The following is a 20,288-nucleotide window of genomic DNA, read 5'->3' on the forward strand; positions in this document are numbered from 1 at the left end:
ATTTAATACGCTTTCTAAGAACTGTGATGGAGATCAAGGAGCAAAGAGCCACCGGGAGAGCACTGCAGAGTCTGGGGGCAGAAACAGAGAAGGCCCTGTCCCGCGTGCACGACTGCCAAATGTCCTTCATTGTCAGCACCCGGAGCAGAGCCCCCTCAGATGACCTCGCCAAGCGGGCAGCAACCCTTGGGAGCAGGCAGTCCTTCAGGTATCCCAGGCCCAAACCCTTAAGGGCTTTAAAGGTCAAAACCAGCACCTTGAATTGGACCTGGAAACGAACTGGCAGCCACTGCAGCTACCTTTTTTTTTTTTAATGTTAGTTTTAGTTCACAAATCACTGCCACAAAAACAACTAGCATTAGTACACACTGAGTATAGCAATGAGCTGTAACAGGAACAAGCTACTTAGCAATCATGTCATCAACTCTGTTTAAACATGTTTTAAAGTGTACAAACTTCTATACGTGTAGAAGAATCTCTTGTGACAATTTTTGTATTTGATTTATATGTTTAGTAAATGTTTTTCTCTCTTTTCTGAGAGAACACCCCACGTGTGTTGTTTTTTCATTCTTTAAAGTAGGGCAGTCCTTATTTTTAAACATTCTAGATTCTTTATAGTGCAGCAGGATAAGAGATTCAAAAATAAGACTGTATTTCACATCAGCTTGAGTTAATGCAAAGGGTTCCTATCCTAACTGGCTTTGCACATGATGTTTTGACTGGAAGTTGTGCCAGCCATGCGATGTTCTCCAAAAGATGGCCATGGAATGTGTATTCTGAGAATCAGATTTCCTGACTCATTGTGTCTGTAAATAAGTAAATGTTTAGGTCCCCCCCCCCCCATCCTTTCCAAAGGTCTTGGGCAAGTTGTATTTAGGCCTATGCAAATATTCAGTTCCGAATATTTGAAGCCAAATAATCCACACAGCCCCCAGACACTGCATGGATGTGACTGTCCCACAACTCACTGCTGTGCAATGCTGTGCTGTTCCTAGCACTGGTAGAGCCCCTGAAAGAGAAAGGGAACCTTGCCAGCCCCAGAGATATCTGGGAAACTGTGTGAGGAGTGTTGGGAAGTGGAGTCCGTGTTAGCACTTTCCCTATAGAGCTCTATGGGGAAAGTGTTGGAAAGGACTTCACTTCCTAGCACTCCCCATGAGCCTTCTCTGACAACATTGGGACTGCCAGGACCCCTTTTCTCTTTAAGGGACTCCACCAGAGCTGGAAACAGCACAGCATTTGCGGAGGTGAATAATGAGAAGGCCACCTCTGTGTGGTGCTGGGGTGAGGTTATGCTGGGGTGAGGTTATGCTGTGTGGTGCTGGGGTGAGGTTATGCAGATTATTTGACCTTGGATATTTGGAGTCTAATATTTGCACAGGCCCTGTTGCAATACAACATATCTGACTTTTTTCTGATGATGGACAACTGTGATCCAAAGGACTATGGGAGAAGGCTCATAGGGTTGCCAGGTACAGAAGGTGAAAAAAGTGGAAATCAGTCACTAAAAAAAGTGGAAATAGTTTACACTATTCGCCCAAAAAGTCTCCACTTGGCATTAAAGTCTGCATAAATTCTGCATATGATAACTGGTATAATATGTGTATGCTTTGCTAAAAATAGGATAATTTGAGAATAAATACAGCTCACTGCTGTGTAGAAGCCAATGACCAATAGAGCTGCAGCCTAGGTGCTAAGTTTTCAGGGCTCCTGCTTCTTAACCTTAGGTTTACCACCAGCCCTTCATCCAACTGCAAGTAGCAGAGTACCTCACAGTAGTTCAATAAGCTAGCTTCCATAGCTAGCTTGTCTGCACCAAGGAATTATTTCGTGGGGTGAGACGATATATATTTAAAGAATCAACACAGGAACAAAGTACTTTATTTTGTTGTCTTATATTTTAACTCAATGTTTGATTTTTTGGGGCCAACAAACAAAATGTGGCTCAGTGCCTTTTAAAAATGTTTTTAAAGAACTGTGTAAAAAAAAAGCAGATCAGCCCAAATATGGTGGGTAGATAGAAAAAGGGACGCCAACTACACATCTGCTAAAATCCCTCCTTCTACATAGCTAGTGAAGGAGGTACCAGCTATGTAGAAGAAGGATAGTTTCCACTTAGAACAGGGTAGGCAGCCTTGGCACTCCAGCAGGGACGTGAAGAACCAGTTCTAGTTGAACCCGGTTCGAACAGAACTGGGCTGATTCAAAGGGTTTGAACTTGAACTGGGCTGGCCCCTCAAAAAGGGGTACCAGTCTGAGTTGGAACTGAACCAACCCTGGTGCAAATGGAACTGATTCAGAAGCAGTTTGGCAGTTCAAAGGGTATGCTAGTAATGGGGAATCTGGGGAGGATTCCCATTTACAAGCAAAGGGTGGTAAGGTGCCCTCTCGCCGCCACCCTGGCCACTATTAGAAGCATTTTATTTTAAAGGCAGCTTATTTTAAAGTCAGGGTTCCCCCCTTTGCTTGTAAAGGGGAATCCTCACTGGATTATCCTTTACAAGCATACCCTTCAAACTGAATCAAACTGGTTCTGAACTGGTTTGGCCTGGTTCGACCCTTGAATCCAACCAGGTGCCAGTTCGACTTGAATTGGCTTGCGGACCAGCAGTCTGGTTTGAATTCGGTTCGAATTTGAATCAAACCACCAGAATCGATTCCATGCACACCCCTACACTCCAGCTGTTGTTGAACTACAACTCCCATCATCCCTAGCCACAATTTATTACTTGTGATCCTGTGATATGTTGCTATTTAGGAGATGATCAGGTGCATGCCTATAAAGCATGAGATTCTCCATACTGTTGGTTGAGAAAGCATAGAGTGGCAAGAAGCCCAAGTCCAGATGAGATCACAGCTCTAACATAGTTTTCTGAGAAAACAACCCTCAGTTCAATGGGTGTATAAAGCATAGGGTGGCACTTTTAAAAGGTGCTTCTTTGTTCAGTTAACAGAGGTTAGGTTTAGGGTTAGGGTTTCCCCACTCTTTCTCTCCTTCATGTCTCCCAAAATATTTTTTCTTCCTCTAAGTTTTCACCTACCCTACCCTAACCCACTACATCCCCCAAACCAGCACGTGCACACACACATACACACATCACACACACACACACACACACACACACACACACACACACAGAGTCCATCCCCACTAGGGTTCTTTAGCCACTCAGTCCTTTTACCCACCTTTCCAATCCCACGCCACACCACCTCACCCTCTCCCACTCCATCGTTCAAACCACCACAGTGTGCACTCACGCATATGCGTGCACACATACACAGTCCCTCTCCACTAGATATGCTTTTTTAACCTACCCTTTCCAATCCCATCCAACAGCATGGGCCCGGGCCCTCCCTCCCTCCCTCCCTGTGTGCACATACATAAATGGGGATCTCTCACAGTATCTCAGCTGCAGCTTGCTTTGCTGCCTGCCTGTGTGCACCCCACTGCTTCCAGAGCCCGGGATGGCTGCCAGTCCTTGTCTCCATTTCCCTCACATATTCAGCCGCTAGCCTGGCTGTGGCCAGGGATGAGAGCCCAGCAAAGCCTGCGGCTTATGACACTTGTGGTGTCTCTCTCTCTGAGTCAAGTCTCCACTCTCTTCCTTGTCATCGTCATTGCTGCTGTCAGGCCGCGCCTGCTGAAGCATGTGCTAGGCCAACACTTCTGCCGGCTGCTCATTGCACTTCCTGCTCTGACTGAAGAGTAGCAGCCAGTGGGCCATGTGACCCAAGCACAGCATGCTGCAGAACCTCCCCTCTGGTTTCCCATTGGACAATGGCTGTTGCTATGACGCCGGGGAAAGGGAAGAGGAGGGAGGGAGCACACCAAGCCATTACAGAGACAGGCTATAGCCATATAAATGCCAGATGCCTCCCAGAACCTGGGGCGAAAAGTCCCAGAGTTCCCAAAATAGTGTTCCAGCTGGGGAGAATCCAGACAGATGGGGACTGTAAAAGCTCCATGTGTATAACAGGAGCACATAGTCAAGTAGTATTGCGAAGGCAGTAAACATAATAGAGTCCTCATCCAATCTTACTGCTCAAAATCCATTATTTATATATCACAAAGTTTCTGGTGTTGAGACATTCTGGCAATATGTCATCTGTCATTGGTAGTGACAGATATTCAGTGCTCAATTCAGTGGCTTTAGTTGAATGCATATGCTCAGTTTACTGATATTTAGTGGTGCTGTGATGTCTCTACTGTCTAGCTTTTGAAGTTGCTCTCAGAACTGGCTTGTATAGTACAGCTAAGTTTTCTTTGTGGCAACTGAAATGGTTCCACTGCAGGTTCTACCTCATGTTGCTGAGGCCTCCTCTACTGCTGAAAGCATCACCATATGATTTAAAAATCCATGGAGTGGTAATCTTTGCTTCCAGAATGGAAGCTAGGAAGTTTTGGTGCTGTTCCATAATCAGATCCATGGCCCAATATGTAAATATTTCTCAAAAGAGGCCTGTGGTTCCCTTCCTCCATAATCACAAAGGTCAGATCAGGGGTTCATTATTATAATATTGCATTTCCCCATTGACTGCATTATGCTATCATTGTACATAATTAATATGCATCCTTTTTAGAATATGAGCCCTTTGGGGACAGGGAGCCATCTTATTTATTTTATTTCTCTTTGTAAACCACCCTGAGCCATTTTTGGAAGGGCAGTATAGAAATCGAATTCATCATCATCATCATCATCATCTGCCGCAATACAATATGTGGGCTCATGTTGCAAGAGGGCTCACTATCAAATTGGAAACACACTGGCTGTTGAATCTATCAGTATTGTTGCAGAGATTGTAGCTGGGGCAATGCATCTTTCTCCCTGTGATGCAACAACCTGCACATAGCGTTTTTATGTACAAACAGAGACGCGCTGATGTCATTACAACTGTCAGATGTGCCATTTCTTTCCTTTACAAAGCAGTGTCTTCGGTGGGCTCTCTTTTGCATTTGTACAATAGATGTTTAGGGCTCCCAGAATTGCTGTAAGAGTAGAGCCTGTGGTCAGTGTTAGAGTGGTGCTGCTTATATGCTCTCGAGACACTCTCTGGGCCCCAGATTTGTATCACTGCATGTTCCTCACTTCCCCAGGCAGTGGGAAGTGCTAGGGGCAGTGAGACTGGGTTTGGTTTTCTGTGGAGAGAGAGTGCATTGGATCATATTTATTATCCAGTTTATTATCCATTGGAGAGTGCATTTGTAATATTTGCTTTATTTACAAATTCAAGAGCAGGGGGCAACATGTGTTGTTTTTTTAGCTCACCTTTCCCAGCTCTCTCTCTCTCTGTGTACATGTGTGTGTATCCCCTTCTATCAACTTATCAATGTCTGGACTGAGTTGAAACACATTTGCTACAGTTGTAGGGACACGTGGGGACACCTCAAAGACATAGTTTATGATGATATCAACCACCCCAATTCAAGATGGTGGATGTGCGAACATTTGAGGTGCAAGTGGGCTAACGTGTGAAGATAGTAATTATCAATTCAGATTATAATGGAAATAATAGATTAATTCTTAGTAGAAATTCCAGTTTCTTTCCCCTTAAATTCTATTTAAATTCCCTTAAGCTCCATTTAAGACAGAGCTCCTCCTGGTGCCTGCTTTCTGGCAGCTGCCATTCCCCTGCCCCACAGAGTGCCCAGATATTCTGGGGTATTGTGGGAGAAAACTATGGGTGCTGCCAGAAAAACATGGCTGCCACTTCTGACTGATGTCTCCTCAATGAGAGGTGTTAGAAGATGGTATCTTGGTATCTGGGGATCTTTTTTTGTAGCGTAATACAGTTAGAGAATAAGTGGAGGCAAACAGCATGCTCTGTCTAAAGTAAGTCCCCCCCCCCCCTTTCTCCTTCCTCATAAAAACAAGTGGGAATTGAATGGCCCAAATGGCAGACTGAACCTGAATCTGGTGAGGCAGCAAGGCAGGCAGCTGAAGAAACAGGTTCCTGGGGGAGCTGTTGAACTAGCAAAGGTGCAGTGAGGACTGAAGAAGTCTAAGGCTGGCAGGAGCCCACCCCTTCCTGGACTCCTAGGGCAAACTTTCTCCCAAGAAGTCACTCTGGCTGGTTTCAGCTTACTCCTGAGCAGTCAAGTGTGTGCTCTGTCTTCAGAGCTGGACCTCAGTCCGGGCCTAGTGTGGCCTCTGCTCCTGCGGACCAGAGGCAATGGAGGGGGCTCGAGGGAAGGGAGTAGGATCCCACTTGTGGGTGTCAAGACTCCTCTGTGGGTGCAGCTGACTCTGGCTGCTCTGGCATGGCTAGTTTCAGTGGGTTGTGATCAGGGGCAGAGATCTGGCCCAGGGCGGACTATACTCCTTCCCCAGAGTTTATCTCCTCAGGGTTGGTGTCTGGGTGGACCTTGATAAGCCTGTGTGATTTTAACCCACTACAGCCATAAATATTCATTTAAACACAAAGTAATCGGACCAAATTTGTTTCAGTTTCCCATTCGTCTCAAAATAAATGCACATCACTAACTGGAGTAAAAGGCTATGTGATTAAGCCAAATGCTTTATAGAAATAGTGAGCAACTTAGGGATGTGCAGACTGGTCCGGCGGTCCGGAGGTTCAGTCCAGAGGTCCGGGGGTTCGGGATCGAACCGAAACCCCCCCCCCGGTTCATCTGGACCAGAACCGAACCTCCAGACACGTTCACGAATTTTTCCACACCCAAATACACTGTAGCACAGCATGCAGTCTTGCCAAAGGATTACACACTGGCATTCTGAAGCAACTTCAGGTTGTCACTAGGGCTGAGCTGGAATATTTCCCCCATTAGCAACTGCTGCTTCAGGATATCATTGGGGCTGCCTTCGAAGTCCACAGCAGCCTCAAGGTGCAGTGTTATGGCTTCATAATGCTGCGCATCTTGTCAGCCAGTGATCCCAGTGTTGAGGGTTGTAATTTTTACCCCCAGTTAATTAGGAGAGCAATAAAGAAGCGACCCACTCCAGTAACAGAGTAGAATGCAGAGTTTAGTTGTCACAGCTATTTAGAGAAGACACGTGGAGATTCTTGTAGAACTAATTGCTAAGTATTTATTGCTGAAGTACACCTTTGCATAGGAAAGACCTAATCCTAATCTATAGAACTACATAATGGATGGGTAGGGAGAGAGAGATATTTCCATCTGCTCTCTAAGAGAAAAGGAAGGGAATCTGACTCTCCAATCAGGGTTCATAGACTAGAGATAGGTAGAACAGCTAGGAAGACCCTTACTCACTACCTCTACTCCCAATGTCCCTAGCGGTCATTAGGATAGTTGGTGCAAAAAATCGATGCACTGGAACTCCATATCCAACACCTGAGTTAAGGGGTGTAGCTTCAAGATGGTTATGAGCCCCAGTACCTCTTTATTTAGAAATGAATCACTGTGGATTAGCCAATGAGGCTGAGCCCTGAAAGGGTTTTAGCCCATGTTTCACTGCACTGTATTTAAGGGGTCAGTTTGTATATTGTTTAGTACAGTGTGTTCTTAGTTGGGGCATCAAAGAACTACTTTAAATAGAACAGCCATCCAATGAGATGGCACATTGCTTCATTTTTAAAAGAGAGGGCTCTATTTATTGTCCACAGTTCATTGGTGGGTAATCCTGCTCTCTTTTAACATCAGCTGTGCAAACCAATTACTGAACACTAGATCTGCATGTCCTGTTCAAGAGGGCATGATTCAATGAATGAGATGAATGTACTAGTGAATCTCTTTGCTTTGCCTTCCCTATGCAGTTTTATTCTATCTTCATTATAACCCTAAACCTATACTATATACTACTGCTGTCTATCTTAGGTTCCTTTTTTAGATGGCAAACCTTTTGGGGACAGGGAGCCATTTTATTTATGATTTATATCTACGTAAACCACTTTGGGAACTTTTGTTGAAAAGCAGTATATTAATATTTGTCATGTTCATATTCATGTTATGATAAAAACAGAGAACACATGAAGCTGCTTGATACTGAGTTAGACCATTGATCCATCTGGATCAGCTTACTGCACTAACTGGCAGTGGCTCGCCACGGTTTTAGGCAGAAGTCTTTTTTCCAGCCCTACCTGGAGATGCCGGAGACTGACATCCCTTGCAAAACACAGGCTATACCACTAAACTATAGCCCTGTCTAAAAGAGACACGCCAGAGTCAGTATTGGGTTTTGGGAGAGAGTCTCCGGGAAAGTCCCATGGGGGAGGTCTAATGGTGCACTTTCCTTAGCTCCAGATGGCATGCATACTCTAGCCCTATTCGGACAGCCTTTACACATGTACATGTGTTTGTGTAAATGATCCCAATGGGCAGCTCCGGATACAATCCTAGCTGCCGCATTTTGCACTAGCTGCAGTTTCCAAATATTCTTCAAGGGCAGCCCCATGTAGAGTATTACAGTAATCCAGCATGAATGACTAGGGCGTGGGTAACTGTGGCAGTTCTGCCTTCTCGAGAAAGGGATACAGCTGACGCACAGGTCAAAGCTGTGCAAAAGCATCTCTTGCCACCAGTTCCACCTGAGCTTCCAAAAGCAGAGCCGGGTCCAGCAGTACTCCCAAGCTGCACACTTGCTCTTTCAAGGAGCGTGCAACCCCATCCAGAACTGGTCGGAACCCTTCGTCCCAATTGGCTCTCCTAACAACACCTCCAACAGCACCTCCATCTTGTCTGGATTCAATCTCAATTTACTAGCCCACATCCAGCCCACCACCACCTCCAAGCCCCGATTCAGTTATATTTTAATTTGAGTATGGTCGGTGACTGAAATAAAGATTCCATTCCAGGAGGGATGACATGTGTCATTGTTTGCCGTTGAACATTGCTATTCAACTACCTTTTTGTATGAGGGAGTTAGAACATAAGAACAACCCTGGTGGATCAGACCCAGGCCTATCTAGTCCAGCACCCTGTTTCATACAGTGGCCCACCAGATACCTCTGGGGAGCCCACAGGCAAATGCTGATGGCATGCCCTCTCTCCTATTATTGCTCCCCTGCAACTGATATTTTGAGGCATCTCGCTTCTGAGGCTGGAGGTGGCCCATAGCCTTCAGACTAGTAGAAACTGACAGATTTGTTCTCCATGGATTTATCTAAGCCCTTCTTAACGCCATCCAGGCTAGGGATATGTGAACAGGTTCAGAAATGAACCTGTTCAACAATGAACTGGTTCGGTGAAATGGCTCAATATCTGACCAAACCACCCAGCCTGTTTGGGGTGGGTGGGTTCGCGAGTTAAAAAAAAAAATCCTTTTCCAGAAATAGAACTCACCACCACCGCTGGCTCTGATGCGCTCTGTGTGTGTGTGGGGGGGGGGGGGTTGTCCAGAAGTTCTCCCTCCACCTGCCAGCCTCCATTATTTGCCAAATCACCCAGTTCTTCAGCCCATTCCAGGACTCACCCCCATGGCAGTAGCCGTTTTGGAGGCTGCTGCTGATGCCCAATGGGCCTCTGTGTGGCTGGCTCATGGTGAGTTCTATTTCTGAAAAAACAACTCATGAACCCCCCGAACAGAATCAGGGGGGATTTGAGGTGCACAAAACTAAACATGCCCAGTCTGGTTCAAGTCTGGTCCAGACTCAAACTGAACTGGGCAACCTGGTTTTGTGCACACCTCTAATCCAGGCTGGTGACTGTCACCACATCCTGTGGCAGATAATTCCATAGGTGAATTATGTGTCGTGTTAAAAAGTGCTTCCTTTTGTCAGTCCTAAATTTCTTGGCAATCAGTTTCATGAGAAGACTCCTCATTCTGTTGTTATACGAAAGGGAGAAAAATTTATCTCTCTCCACAACATGCATAATTTGATATACCTCCTACATGTCACCCCTCAGTTATCTTATGTCCTTTTTGAGGTATGGTGATCTAAACTGTACACAAAGCTCCAAATGTGGCTGCACCATAGATTTATATAAGTGCATTATGATATTAGCCATTTTATTTTCAATCTCCTTCCTAATGATTTCAAGTATGGAATTGACCTTTTTCATTGCATGCTGTCCTATTTTTCTAAGGTGATCTGAAGTGGAAGTAGAAGGATGAAATGAGATGCACAAACACTGATACTTCAGAAATATTTGGTCCAAAGCAACAAAGGATGCATTCCTAAACACACTAGGGAGTAAGCCCCACTGAAGAGTGGAACATACTTCTAAGTATGGATGGGATTCTGCTGTGCATTAACATATTAATGGCCCCTCCACCATGGCCAGCAGCAGCGTTGGCTCAATGGCATGGAGCTGGGGCAGGCACGAGGCTGCTGGGGGCCACCATCCTCTCCCGGGCTCATGGCAGCAGATCAGGGCCAGGCAGCCCCTCCTCCATTGGCTCCTGCATGGCAGCCAGGGGGTGGAGCAGTGGCAAGAGGAAGGAGGAGTAGGAGAAAGTGTAGGGGAGGAGAAAGCACCACGTGCCCCAGCTACAGGGCACCAGCACCTGGCGTGGTAAGGGTGGTGGCAGCAGGGCACATTTACCCCGAACCTTGTGGGCCCCCTGACCAGGGGCACACCTAGGTGATTTTGGCACCTGGATCAGCCCTTCTGCAAGGCCCCCCCACTTTGAGGCCCCCCCTGCCATGAGGCTTCCCCCCACGAGGTCCCCAAAACCCACTTTTGGGGGCCTCCTGCGGAGAACCTATGTTGTTGCTGTTTTTAATCAAAGGGATCACGTGGCCAAGTAAAGTAGGATCACGTGACTGGTAAAGTAGGTAGGTTAGCAGTGGGGGGAGCAACTGTTGGGCACATCCTCTCAGCCCAGCGGCTGTAGTGAACTGCAAGGCACACCTGCAGCTGCTGGGCTGAGAGCTACTGGGTCAAGAGGACATGCCCAGTGGTTGACCCCCCCCCAACTGCCAGGTGGTGGGGGAGAGGAGGAGGTGGACTGCTCAGCTAACCCACCCCGGCAGCCACCCCTCTGCCACATGACAGCTTCGATTTTAAAAAAAAAATCTACATAGGTTTGCCGCAGCAGGCAAGCACAGGGTGGCTGTAGGAGACCCCCTGGACATTTGGAGCCCCCCCAGACCTTGGAGGCCAGAAGTTCCAGGGGTTAGAGTGCCTCTAACCTGACCTTCCAGGCTGGGAGACATTTGTCTCCCTGACCTTCTGGGCCGGAAGACATTTGTCCTCCCTATCCAATGGACACTACACCCATGAATGAAAAGACAACCAGGAAAGTTAAAATTAAAAAGAAGTAAGCAAGTGACTAAGAAGTCAACATGAGATTCTGTTTTTTGCCTCTTGCATCCAGGGGACATGGATATTTTATATGCATTTGTAAGCACAACATCAATCTCTCTTGTCTTACTTGTTTTAAACACCAGGATAGCTATTGATAATACTACAGTCCATAAATGGTTTCCTGATGTTATCAAATAAATCAAGTGTGGTCTTTAGCTGGCATCTTATTCTCTCAAACCATGCCATTTGGGTCATCAAAGCTATCCATTCACCACTTGCAAATCTCCTGCTGATTTCTTGTCAGTAAATAAACTACTTAGCTGCCATCTTATATTTCCCTGATCTGCAACCATTCCATCTTGGGGCCATGAGCTTGTTTGATCTGCTAGGTTAAGGTCAAGCCTCTTGTTAGGGGCTCTGCAGAGGAACCTTCAAGAAACAGGAGATATTGACACTAATGAGCAGCAGTTTTAATTGGGCATTTCCACATGCTGGGTCATATCTTTTCCAGAACTATGTTCATGGAAGACCTATCTTTTAAAGTTTAGGCCTAAACTGGGTGCATTGGTGGTGGGCCTGTTTGTTTGTTTGTTTGTATATGTATTTGTTTATATATTGTGTTGCATATAACACACTAAGCTTGTTTTATATAGCAGCTAACAGCATGAACTTTAAATGGGATAATAATATTGGCCTATTGACCATTGTAAGAATTATTACCAAGGTACTCTTAGATGCATTTTGCACTTTTGGTAAAAGAAAAAATAATATCAGCAATGTGTTAAACCAATGCACTCTTGCTATCACACTGTTCCATTCTTTCCCAGCATGCTCCTGTAACACCAAGTTTGGCTCAGGTTCCCTTCCATTCCTAATGCATGATGGAACAGGAGTTAGTCAAATTTAATTCCTCTTCAGGTATATACATGGCTATATGCGAAAGTAAATATATTTACTTTCATTTAATCAGAAATGCCACCGAATCTCTTGCATTTACTTAAGAAAGAATTACAAATCCATTGCTCTCTCCAGACTCTAACTCTAACTTAAGACTCTAACTCTAACCCAACACATCCTATGTAAAAACAATCTACATAATATATTATACATCTATGTTGCATGTGCAGAAATGTGCTTAGAATTCTGTGTCGAATTCTGGGCACTATGTCTTAAGAAGGACGTTGGTAAATTGGATGTTGATAAACTGACCTCACAGGAGGTCAGTAAAGATGATGAGGGGTCTGGAAACCAAGTCCTATGAAGGAACGAGTGAAAGAGTTTGGTAAGTTTAGTCTGGAGAGGAGAAGACTAAGGCGGGGCGTGGTGGATATGATAGCCATCTTCAAATATCAGGAGGCAGCCACACAGACTCATTCTCTGTTGCACCAATGGGTTGGAATATCAAGAAAGCAGATTTAGGCTAGACATTAGGAGGAATTTCCAAACTGTACGAGCGGTTCAGTACCTAGTGCAATGGTGAGCTCTCCTTCTATAGAGATTTTCAAACCTGGACAGCCATCTGCCACAGATCTGTAGCTGTTTACTGCAGTGAGCTGGAGCTTGGACTAGAACACTTCCAAGATCCCTTCCAGATTTATAATTCTATGTGTCACATTACTGACTAGTGTCAAACCTGCAGAAGGATGCTTCACTTGTACATGGAGAAAAAAAAGGCAATTTTTGCCAATCTCCTCTTCCCTGCTGCTCCCAAAGCCCCCTGAAAATATGACCCTGAGAGTTGGGGGACCTTCAGGGACATATATTTGGCGAGTGCAAGGAGGTGATCAGAGAAAACTATCCTTCCCTGCATGCACAGGTGAACTTCTGTGCATGCAACTCTAGCCAGTATGTGACCCTATAATTGTATGTAAATGCACATTCTGTTATTATTAGGAAATTATATATCTGTTTTCATATTCAGGGTATATCCCATTCTAGCCTGGCCATGCACATCACAGTCCTGCTCTTTTTCTCCCCATGTTCAATGAACAGGGGAGATAACATCTGAAGAGGGATAATACTGTTCACAAGAAGATTCAGTAGCCATATGCTTCATGTATGCTTCTTGTCGAACTGTTACAGCTGAACTACATTAAATAATTTGTCGGGAACGTTAATTTGATAAACTGTCTCAGGACAGGGACCTGGAACAGAAAGGTTTTCAGGTGCCCTCCATAGCAATTTGGGAACTTGGGAACTAAATTTGTCCCTTATAAATGAGAGCAATGTTGGGGGCAGGCCAGAAGGCAACTTGAAGGAAATGCAGAGAGGTAGGCATTTATTCTATTTGGCTTCCCTACCCCTCCCTCCTTCTGGGCTGGGAGAGCAGTCTAAGCTACGGCCTCACATTCTCCTGGCCTTCTTCCTGCTTGCTTATCACTTGTTGCTCTGCTCCTTTAATTGCTCTAACATCGAGCATATGGGCCAACTTTGCCTCACAGGGTGAGTGAGAGTCACCCAGTGAGTTCCCCCCACCAACTTCTGGCCCTTATGAAGGAGAGCAACGCCATGGGCACAGTCTACGGTCCAGCTGCTGGTGCAACCATCTGCAGGTTGCCGCCAAAGCCAGCCAAAGAGGACCGGCCTTTGGTGGAGGCCTTTGGTGGTGGGACTGAGGGCTGGGGCAGGACCTGCTGATTGCAGTGTAGTGTTGCCTAATCATTGTTTGTGCCTGGTGAAGGGTTGTCCTGGTCTTGGGTTGTCCAGAGAAGAAGAGATGGAGGATAATTCTGGGCAGGCCATTCCAGTAGTGGTGGGAAATTGACGAAGACACAGATTTGGTAGGTTAGCCGGACTTTACAAGGGAAAGGAAATCAGAAACTTAATAGCTGTTTCCCCTTCCAGCTTCCCTATCAGCTCTTTGACCTTGGGGAGCAGTGCCAATTACCCACAGAGCCTCACTTTGCTACTTAGTAATGCCAGGTCAGTCCAAAACAAACCAGAGATTATCCATGAGTTGATTTTGGATGAAGGAGCTGACCTGCTGTGCATTATACCCTGTTTCCCCGAAAGTAAGACCTAGCAGTAATTTCTGATGTACCGCTAATATGCCCTAGTGCATTTTGGGGGGCTAAAATTAATATAAGACACTGTCTTATTTTCGGGGAAACACGGTAGAGACCTGCTCGGGGGAAGCTAGTAGTCCAGTCTGGTCCCAGCTTCTCCCAGCAGGATACTCTGTGGTGGAGAAAGTGATAGGATGTGAGCAAGATGATGGTATGGCTGTGGTCTATAAGAACACTGTCCCCCTTACCAGGATCCTTGTCAGGAAATTGGCCCATATTGAGTGTCTCTGGACTGACACATGCTGCTGGTTACATGCTTGATTTGGTTTTTTACTCTGATCAAGATGGTGTTCCATGGATGGAGATTGTTATTTCCCCATTGTCATGGACAGACCTCCATCTGATGAAGGTAGGACTTGCAACCACAACTCACCTCTGCAGGGATGAAGGACTGATTAGGCTGGTCCACCCAAGAAGGTTTTTGGATCCAAAAAGATTCCAAGCAGCTTTGGAACGGTTTTGAGTTGGCTCTGCCAGTGATTCTGTCAATGCTCTGGTGCAAACTTGGAATAATGAACTCATTAGAGCAGTAGACACAATTGCTCCTAAGTGTCCTTTCCAACCTGCTTCAAAATTAGCCCTGTGGTATTCAGAATAATTACTTGGAGATTGTTGCTCTGCAAAATGAGAGTTACTGTATGGAGTTCCACAAGGCTCCATACTGTGCTCTAATGATCTTTAACATCTACATGAAGCTGCTGAAAGAGATCACCAGGAGATTTGGTGCACACTGTTATTAATATGCTGATGACACCCAAATCTATTTCTCCCTATCAGCTTCATCAGGAAATGGCATCGCTTTCCTTAATGCCTGCCTGGAGGCAGTAATGGATTGTATGAGGGATAACAAATGGAGGCTGAACCCAAATAAGATGGAGGCACTGATTGTGGGGGGTCAGGACCCGAGGCAGATGGTTTAGATCTGCCTGCTCTGCAGAGGGAGAGCCACAATTGAGCAAACGGGTTAAAAGTACCTGGGCCGTTGCCTCTCAAGGGCCATGCCTCACACCACTGACACGCCTCCTGTGTCTGATGTCAGATGTGGGGGGCGTGGTTTAGGTCCCAAATGGGGCTGTGCTTTTAAAGGCAGGGAGGGCCACTCCTAGCCACGCTGCAAATGCAGCGCTGGCTAGATTTAGATCCCAAAAGGAGCTGCATGGCCCCATTTGCAAGCTAGATCCTGCAACACCGCATTCGCAGTGCGACCATTCACAGCGGCCTTTAAATGGCAGGGAGAGCTGCTCTGGCCGCTGATTTAGTTTGCAAATGGGACTGTGTGGACATCAGAAGCAGAGGGTGTGGCTAACCACTCCCTGCATCAGACACTGACACAGGGGGTGGGGCTAGGGGGCCACAGCAGCAGGCTGAACCCTGGCAGCCACTGCTTGGGATGGGGTTATGAAGCTTGGGAGTGCTCGTGTATCCCAAACTCCCTCTGGTTTCTGAGGTTGAGGCAGTGGTCAGGAGTGCTTTTCATCAGCTTTGGCTGATACGTCAGCTACTGGCACACCTGTGGCACAGCCCAAGCATGAGGTGCTCACTCTCCAGCACCCTGACCACATGTCAGTGCCACAGTTCCAGCATCCACGGAGACAGAAACCACGCTGCCGCTGCACAGGCAGATTACTGAGTGGGAGCGCCACATGCTTGGGCTGCACCGAAAGGTGAGTGCCAGTGGCTGCCACCGGCCTGGTAAGAACCTTAATCTACTTATCTCACCATCCCCCCCTCCCCAGCCGCCCTTTAGAACACTTTTCAAGAATTCCCCCAACCCTTTGTTTGTAAAGGGGAATCATCACCAGATTCCCCTTTAGAAGCATTGCCCCTCGATCCTGGTCCAGTTCATAATCGAACCTTCACACTGGCCCAGTTTGAGGCGAACTAGTTCGGGATCGAACACTTCTTGCACAAACCTATTCAGTGCACAATTTTCCTCTCCATTCCTCAGGAGAGTTCACACACATGTGGTTTTAAAAAAACCTTTTTTTACGGGCACACTTAGCCTCCCAAACAGCTTAAATGTGTCAGACCCTCCCCCCCTGCAGAAACACCAAGGTGTGGAATGGTTGGTGAGAGGGTTTTAGGCACGTTTCCCCCTCAGAAGAAGAAGGGGTTGTTGTGACTGTCTTGAGGGACTCTTTTTTAAGCGGAGGAACTTCCTGCTCTTTTTTTGAAGCCTTCCTTCCCGCTATCCCTGCTTATTTATTTATTTATTTATTTATTTATTTATTTATTTATTACATTTGTACACTGCCCCAAACTTTTATTTTGCTGAGTTCCATTAGGACTGAGTTTTGAGACCATGAACACTCCATTCCATTGACTTACATGAGGGCAGTTTTTTTGGGTTTTTGGGTGTGGGTTTTTTTTTTTTTTTTGCCCCCTTGGGATTTTTCTTCAGATTTTCTGAACACTGACATATCTGCAGATCCCCCCGAGCCTACTGGTACCTTTCACTTAACAGGCTCTCCAGTTACCTGTCCATAAGAATCATATAACAATCATATAAAAGTCAGGGTAAAAGGCCAAGATTTTACACTCTTTCTAAAAACTGTGATGGAGACTGAGGAGTGCATGGCCACTGGGAGAGCATTCCAGAGTCTGGGGGCAACAACAGAGAAGGCCCTGTCTGCATGCACAACAACCGAGCCTCCCTCATTGTTGGCACCCAGAGCAGAGCCCTGCCAGATGACCTCGTCAAGTGGGCAGTATCTCTTGGGAGCAGGCGGGCCCTCAGACATCCAGGGCCCAAACTGTTACGGGCTTTAAAGGTCAAAACCACAATTTCAAGGTGCTTGTTTTGATCTTTAAACCCTGTAACAGTTTGGACTCAGAAACAAATGGGCAGCCAGAGCATCTCTTTCAAAATGGGAGTGATGTGATCCCAGCGGTTAGCTCCAGATACAATCCTAGCTGCCGCATTTTGCACTAGCTGCAATTTCCGAATATTCTTCACGGGCAGCCCCACATAGAGTGCATTACAGTAATCTAGCCATGACATGACTAAGGCGTGGTAATTGTGGCCAAATCTGCCTTCTCAAATCTTAACCTTTGGGAGGTTAAGTATGGTGCTGGATTCAGTCCCCTTCTTTGCTTTTACTACCAAATTGCTGATATTCTGAAAAGGCTACATCTTGCTGCTGAGCACATACTCAGTTGGATGGAGGCCATGATATGACACAAAAGTGTCAAAGAGGTAAAACATGAATATTGATACATTTTGACTGAAATGTTATGCTGGCCTGCATAAAAAACAGGAGTTGCATGGAGAACGTTCCCATGCACGCATGGTGTGGAGGGTTTCTTTTCAGTGATCCCCTGTTCCCTCTGCAGCTGCATGTGCCTCTTAAAAATATGTCCCTGAGGTTCCCACATATTTGCGGGGGGCATATTTTTGAGAGGCACAGACAGCTGAGAGGCACTTTTTTAGAGAGAGAGAGAGAGGCACAGACCATAAATTACCTCAGAGCCTTTATACATTATGGCCTTGTCTATTTCAGTGGTTCCCAACCTGGGCCCCACCAGATCTTTATTGTGGCTGGGGATGATGGGAATTATAGTTCAGCAACATCTGGAGGCCCCCAGGTTAGGAACCACTGGTGTACATAATACAATCTCTAAGCCACTGAAAATACTTGATTTCACTTCAAAACCTTGAATGTCTCTCAACTCACTTGCAGCTAATTCCAAGACTTCCAATGCTTTAATTCAGGGTTTCTCAACATGTGGGTCCCCAGATGTTATTGGACTTCAACTCCCATAATCCCCAGCCCCAGTGGCCTTTGGTTGAGAATTATGGGAGTTGAAATCCAATTACATCTGGGGACCCACACGTTGAGAATCCCTGGTTTAATTGAACAGGGTTTGGGGTTTTTTGTTTTTGTTTTTTAAAAACTTACTACCTCAAGCAATTCTCCTTTAGTGACTGCCATTGGTATTCTGGAAAAGAGGCATATGGACGGGTGATTAATGTCTCTTACAGATACTCCATAATAATGTCATTATATGCCACATTAACACTTTCCCACTTGCTTAGAAAAGGCATATTGATTTTTAGAACTGGGTTCAAATTTAGTCATGCAAGTTACATAGTCATGAAGAAAAAGAATTGGTATTTTGAAACTGTAGCATGTGATTATCTAATATATAAAGTATGTATTATATGTAATACACTATTGTATAATGCATAAAACAGATTTTTATTTTCTCCAAGGAAACAGGCTACAGTACATTCTGTCCTTTTCAGTTTTTTTTTTTTTTTTTTTGGTTGCTTAATGCTCAATGACAAAATCAAAATGTAGATGACAGCATGATAAACTTTAAATACTGAAGAGGATATGGATAACATTCAAAATATAAAAGTAAAACTTAATTTTTTACTGAACTCTAAATAATGCAACTCTGCCTTTTAGTTTCTCAACCTAGAACAGCAAAGCATGTGCATACATGCACGCGCGCACACACACACTGCAGCCTATTTGCAGAATTTCTTTCATAATCAAGTGGGCATGATTATTCTTTTTGAAAAAGAGAAATAAAAGATTGTCCAGCTTCTATGAAAGTTTTTAGATTCTCTTAGATCATTGTCTCATAACAACAATCCTAACACTTATATTAGAAATAAACAAATAAATGTGTATATTGCTGCACATAAGTCTGTGTTCATCATGGCATCTTCTTGGAAATTAATGATATTGTAATACAGTAAACATAATTGAGTTCTAGGGCTGCAATCCTGTGCCCACTTATTTGTAAGTCCCATTGAACTCAGTTAGACATTTCCAATTAAACATTCATAGGATCTGGCTACTGCTGTGTTTAGGACAAAAATGTTGCTGTTTATAAAACATATTTTTTTCAATACTTCACACATATAAATAAAAGTCATGAAGAGATGACTTTCAGAAGAAACAATATGGTTTCTATTAAGTACTTACCTACAGCCAGACAGGTATACAAGTCCCAGGAAAGCAAGCCCTAACAAGGTTTGTCTCAAATTCTGTGCATCTTCTTCAAAAGCTCCAGCCTTTCAGCCCACCTATAAACTAAAAGCAGTGGCAGATAAAAGAGAAGCAATGACAAACACATACATCAAGGCCTCCTCATGTGTCACCATTTTGATCCTAAGTAGTGGGGTCATCAAAACATGCCGCAAGTTCCTCAAATGTTGAATGGGTTCTATTTTTAAGATAACTGATGGGACATGTGCTGACTCCAAATACTTCAGAGCAAATTCTGACCCTCTGGCTTTCATTTTTGCTGATAACACCCTCAGCCACCCACTTCACCTCCCTGAGGCTCGTTTATTGCTCTCTCCAAGCATGCCCTGTGACAGTGCCAGAACATTAACTAGAACCAATTGGAGAGAACATTCCCATGAAACCTAAACCTTGTCTTGTTTGTAAACTACTTTGTAACTAAGCATGATTGCTGGGGGGGGGGATCTAAAATTGAAGAACTCCGACAGCCAATGAATTATGCCCCTCAATACCCTGTAACATTATATGGGGATTATAAAGGGCCAGATGATAGCTTTGTGATAACAACACCAGCCTTGGTTACCAGAGTAGTCATAGAGATGCTTGGAGAAGATCCTAGAGATCTATCCCAAAACACAATAAGCTCCTTCAGTCAATGTCCATAGTTCTCTGTCTCCATTACTTGGGCACGGGCCTTCTCCATTGCTGCCCCAAGGCTTTGGAACATGCTCCTTGCTGAAATAAGAGCCTCCCCATCTCTTACAACTTTTTAAAAGGCAGTCAAGACACATTCGTTCATCCAGGCTTTTGATTAGATATTGTTTTAATAGTCTGATTATTTTTAATAGTTCTAACGTTTTAAAATTTTAAATTGTTGTAATGTTTTAACATTTTCATTTGTTGATTTTATTGTTTTGTTGTAAACCACCCAGAGACTTGCATTTTGTTCGGTATGTTAAACAAACAAACAAACAAACAAACAATTAATGGCTGAACTGGTTTCCCAGTGGGAAAAGAAGAGGGACAGAAGGAGGTGGATAATAAGCAGAATATTTTATCATACTGCCCTTCAAATGAAGG

At 45.0% G+C, this 20,288-nt stretch overlaps 1 protein-coding gene across 4 annotated transcripts in view; it reads right to left on the minus strand.

Moving 5' to 3' along the window:
- The window catches only part of LMOD3 (leiomodin 3), a 55,614-nt gene extending 36,252 nt beyond the window's left edge, over nucleotides 1-19,362 (minus strand). For 2 of the 4 annotated variants that reach the window (XM_053297544.1, XM_053297545.1), the window contains exon 1: nucleotides 3,401-3,663. The gene's annotated coding sequence lies outside the window, so the exon portion shown is untranslated. Of the gene's footprint in view, nucleotides 1-3,400; nucleotides 3,664-19,166 lie in introns of those variants that run through there. The other 2 variants (XM_053297543.1, XM_053297542.1) reach the window with 2 other exon arrangements.
- Between the last annotated feature and the right edge of the window lie 926 nt (nucleotides 19,363-20,288).

The sequence above is a fragment of the Hemicordylus capensis genome, chromosome 2, assembly GCF_027244095.1.
Source record: "Hemicordylus capensis ecotype Gifberg chromosome 2, rHemCap1.1.pri, whole genome shotgun sequence".
Taxonomy (NCBI): domain Eukaryota; kingdom Metazoa; phylum Chordata; class Lepidosauria; order Squamata; family Cordylidae; genus Hemicordylus; species Hemicordylus capensis.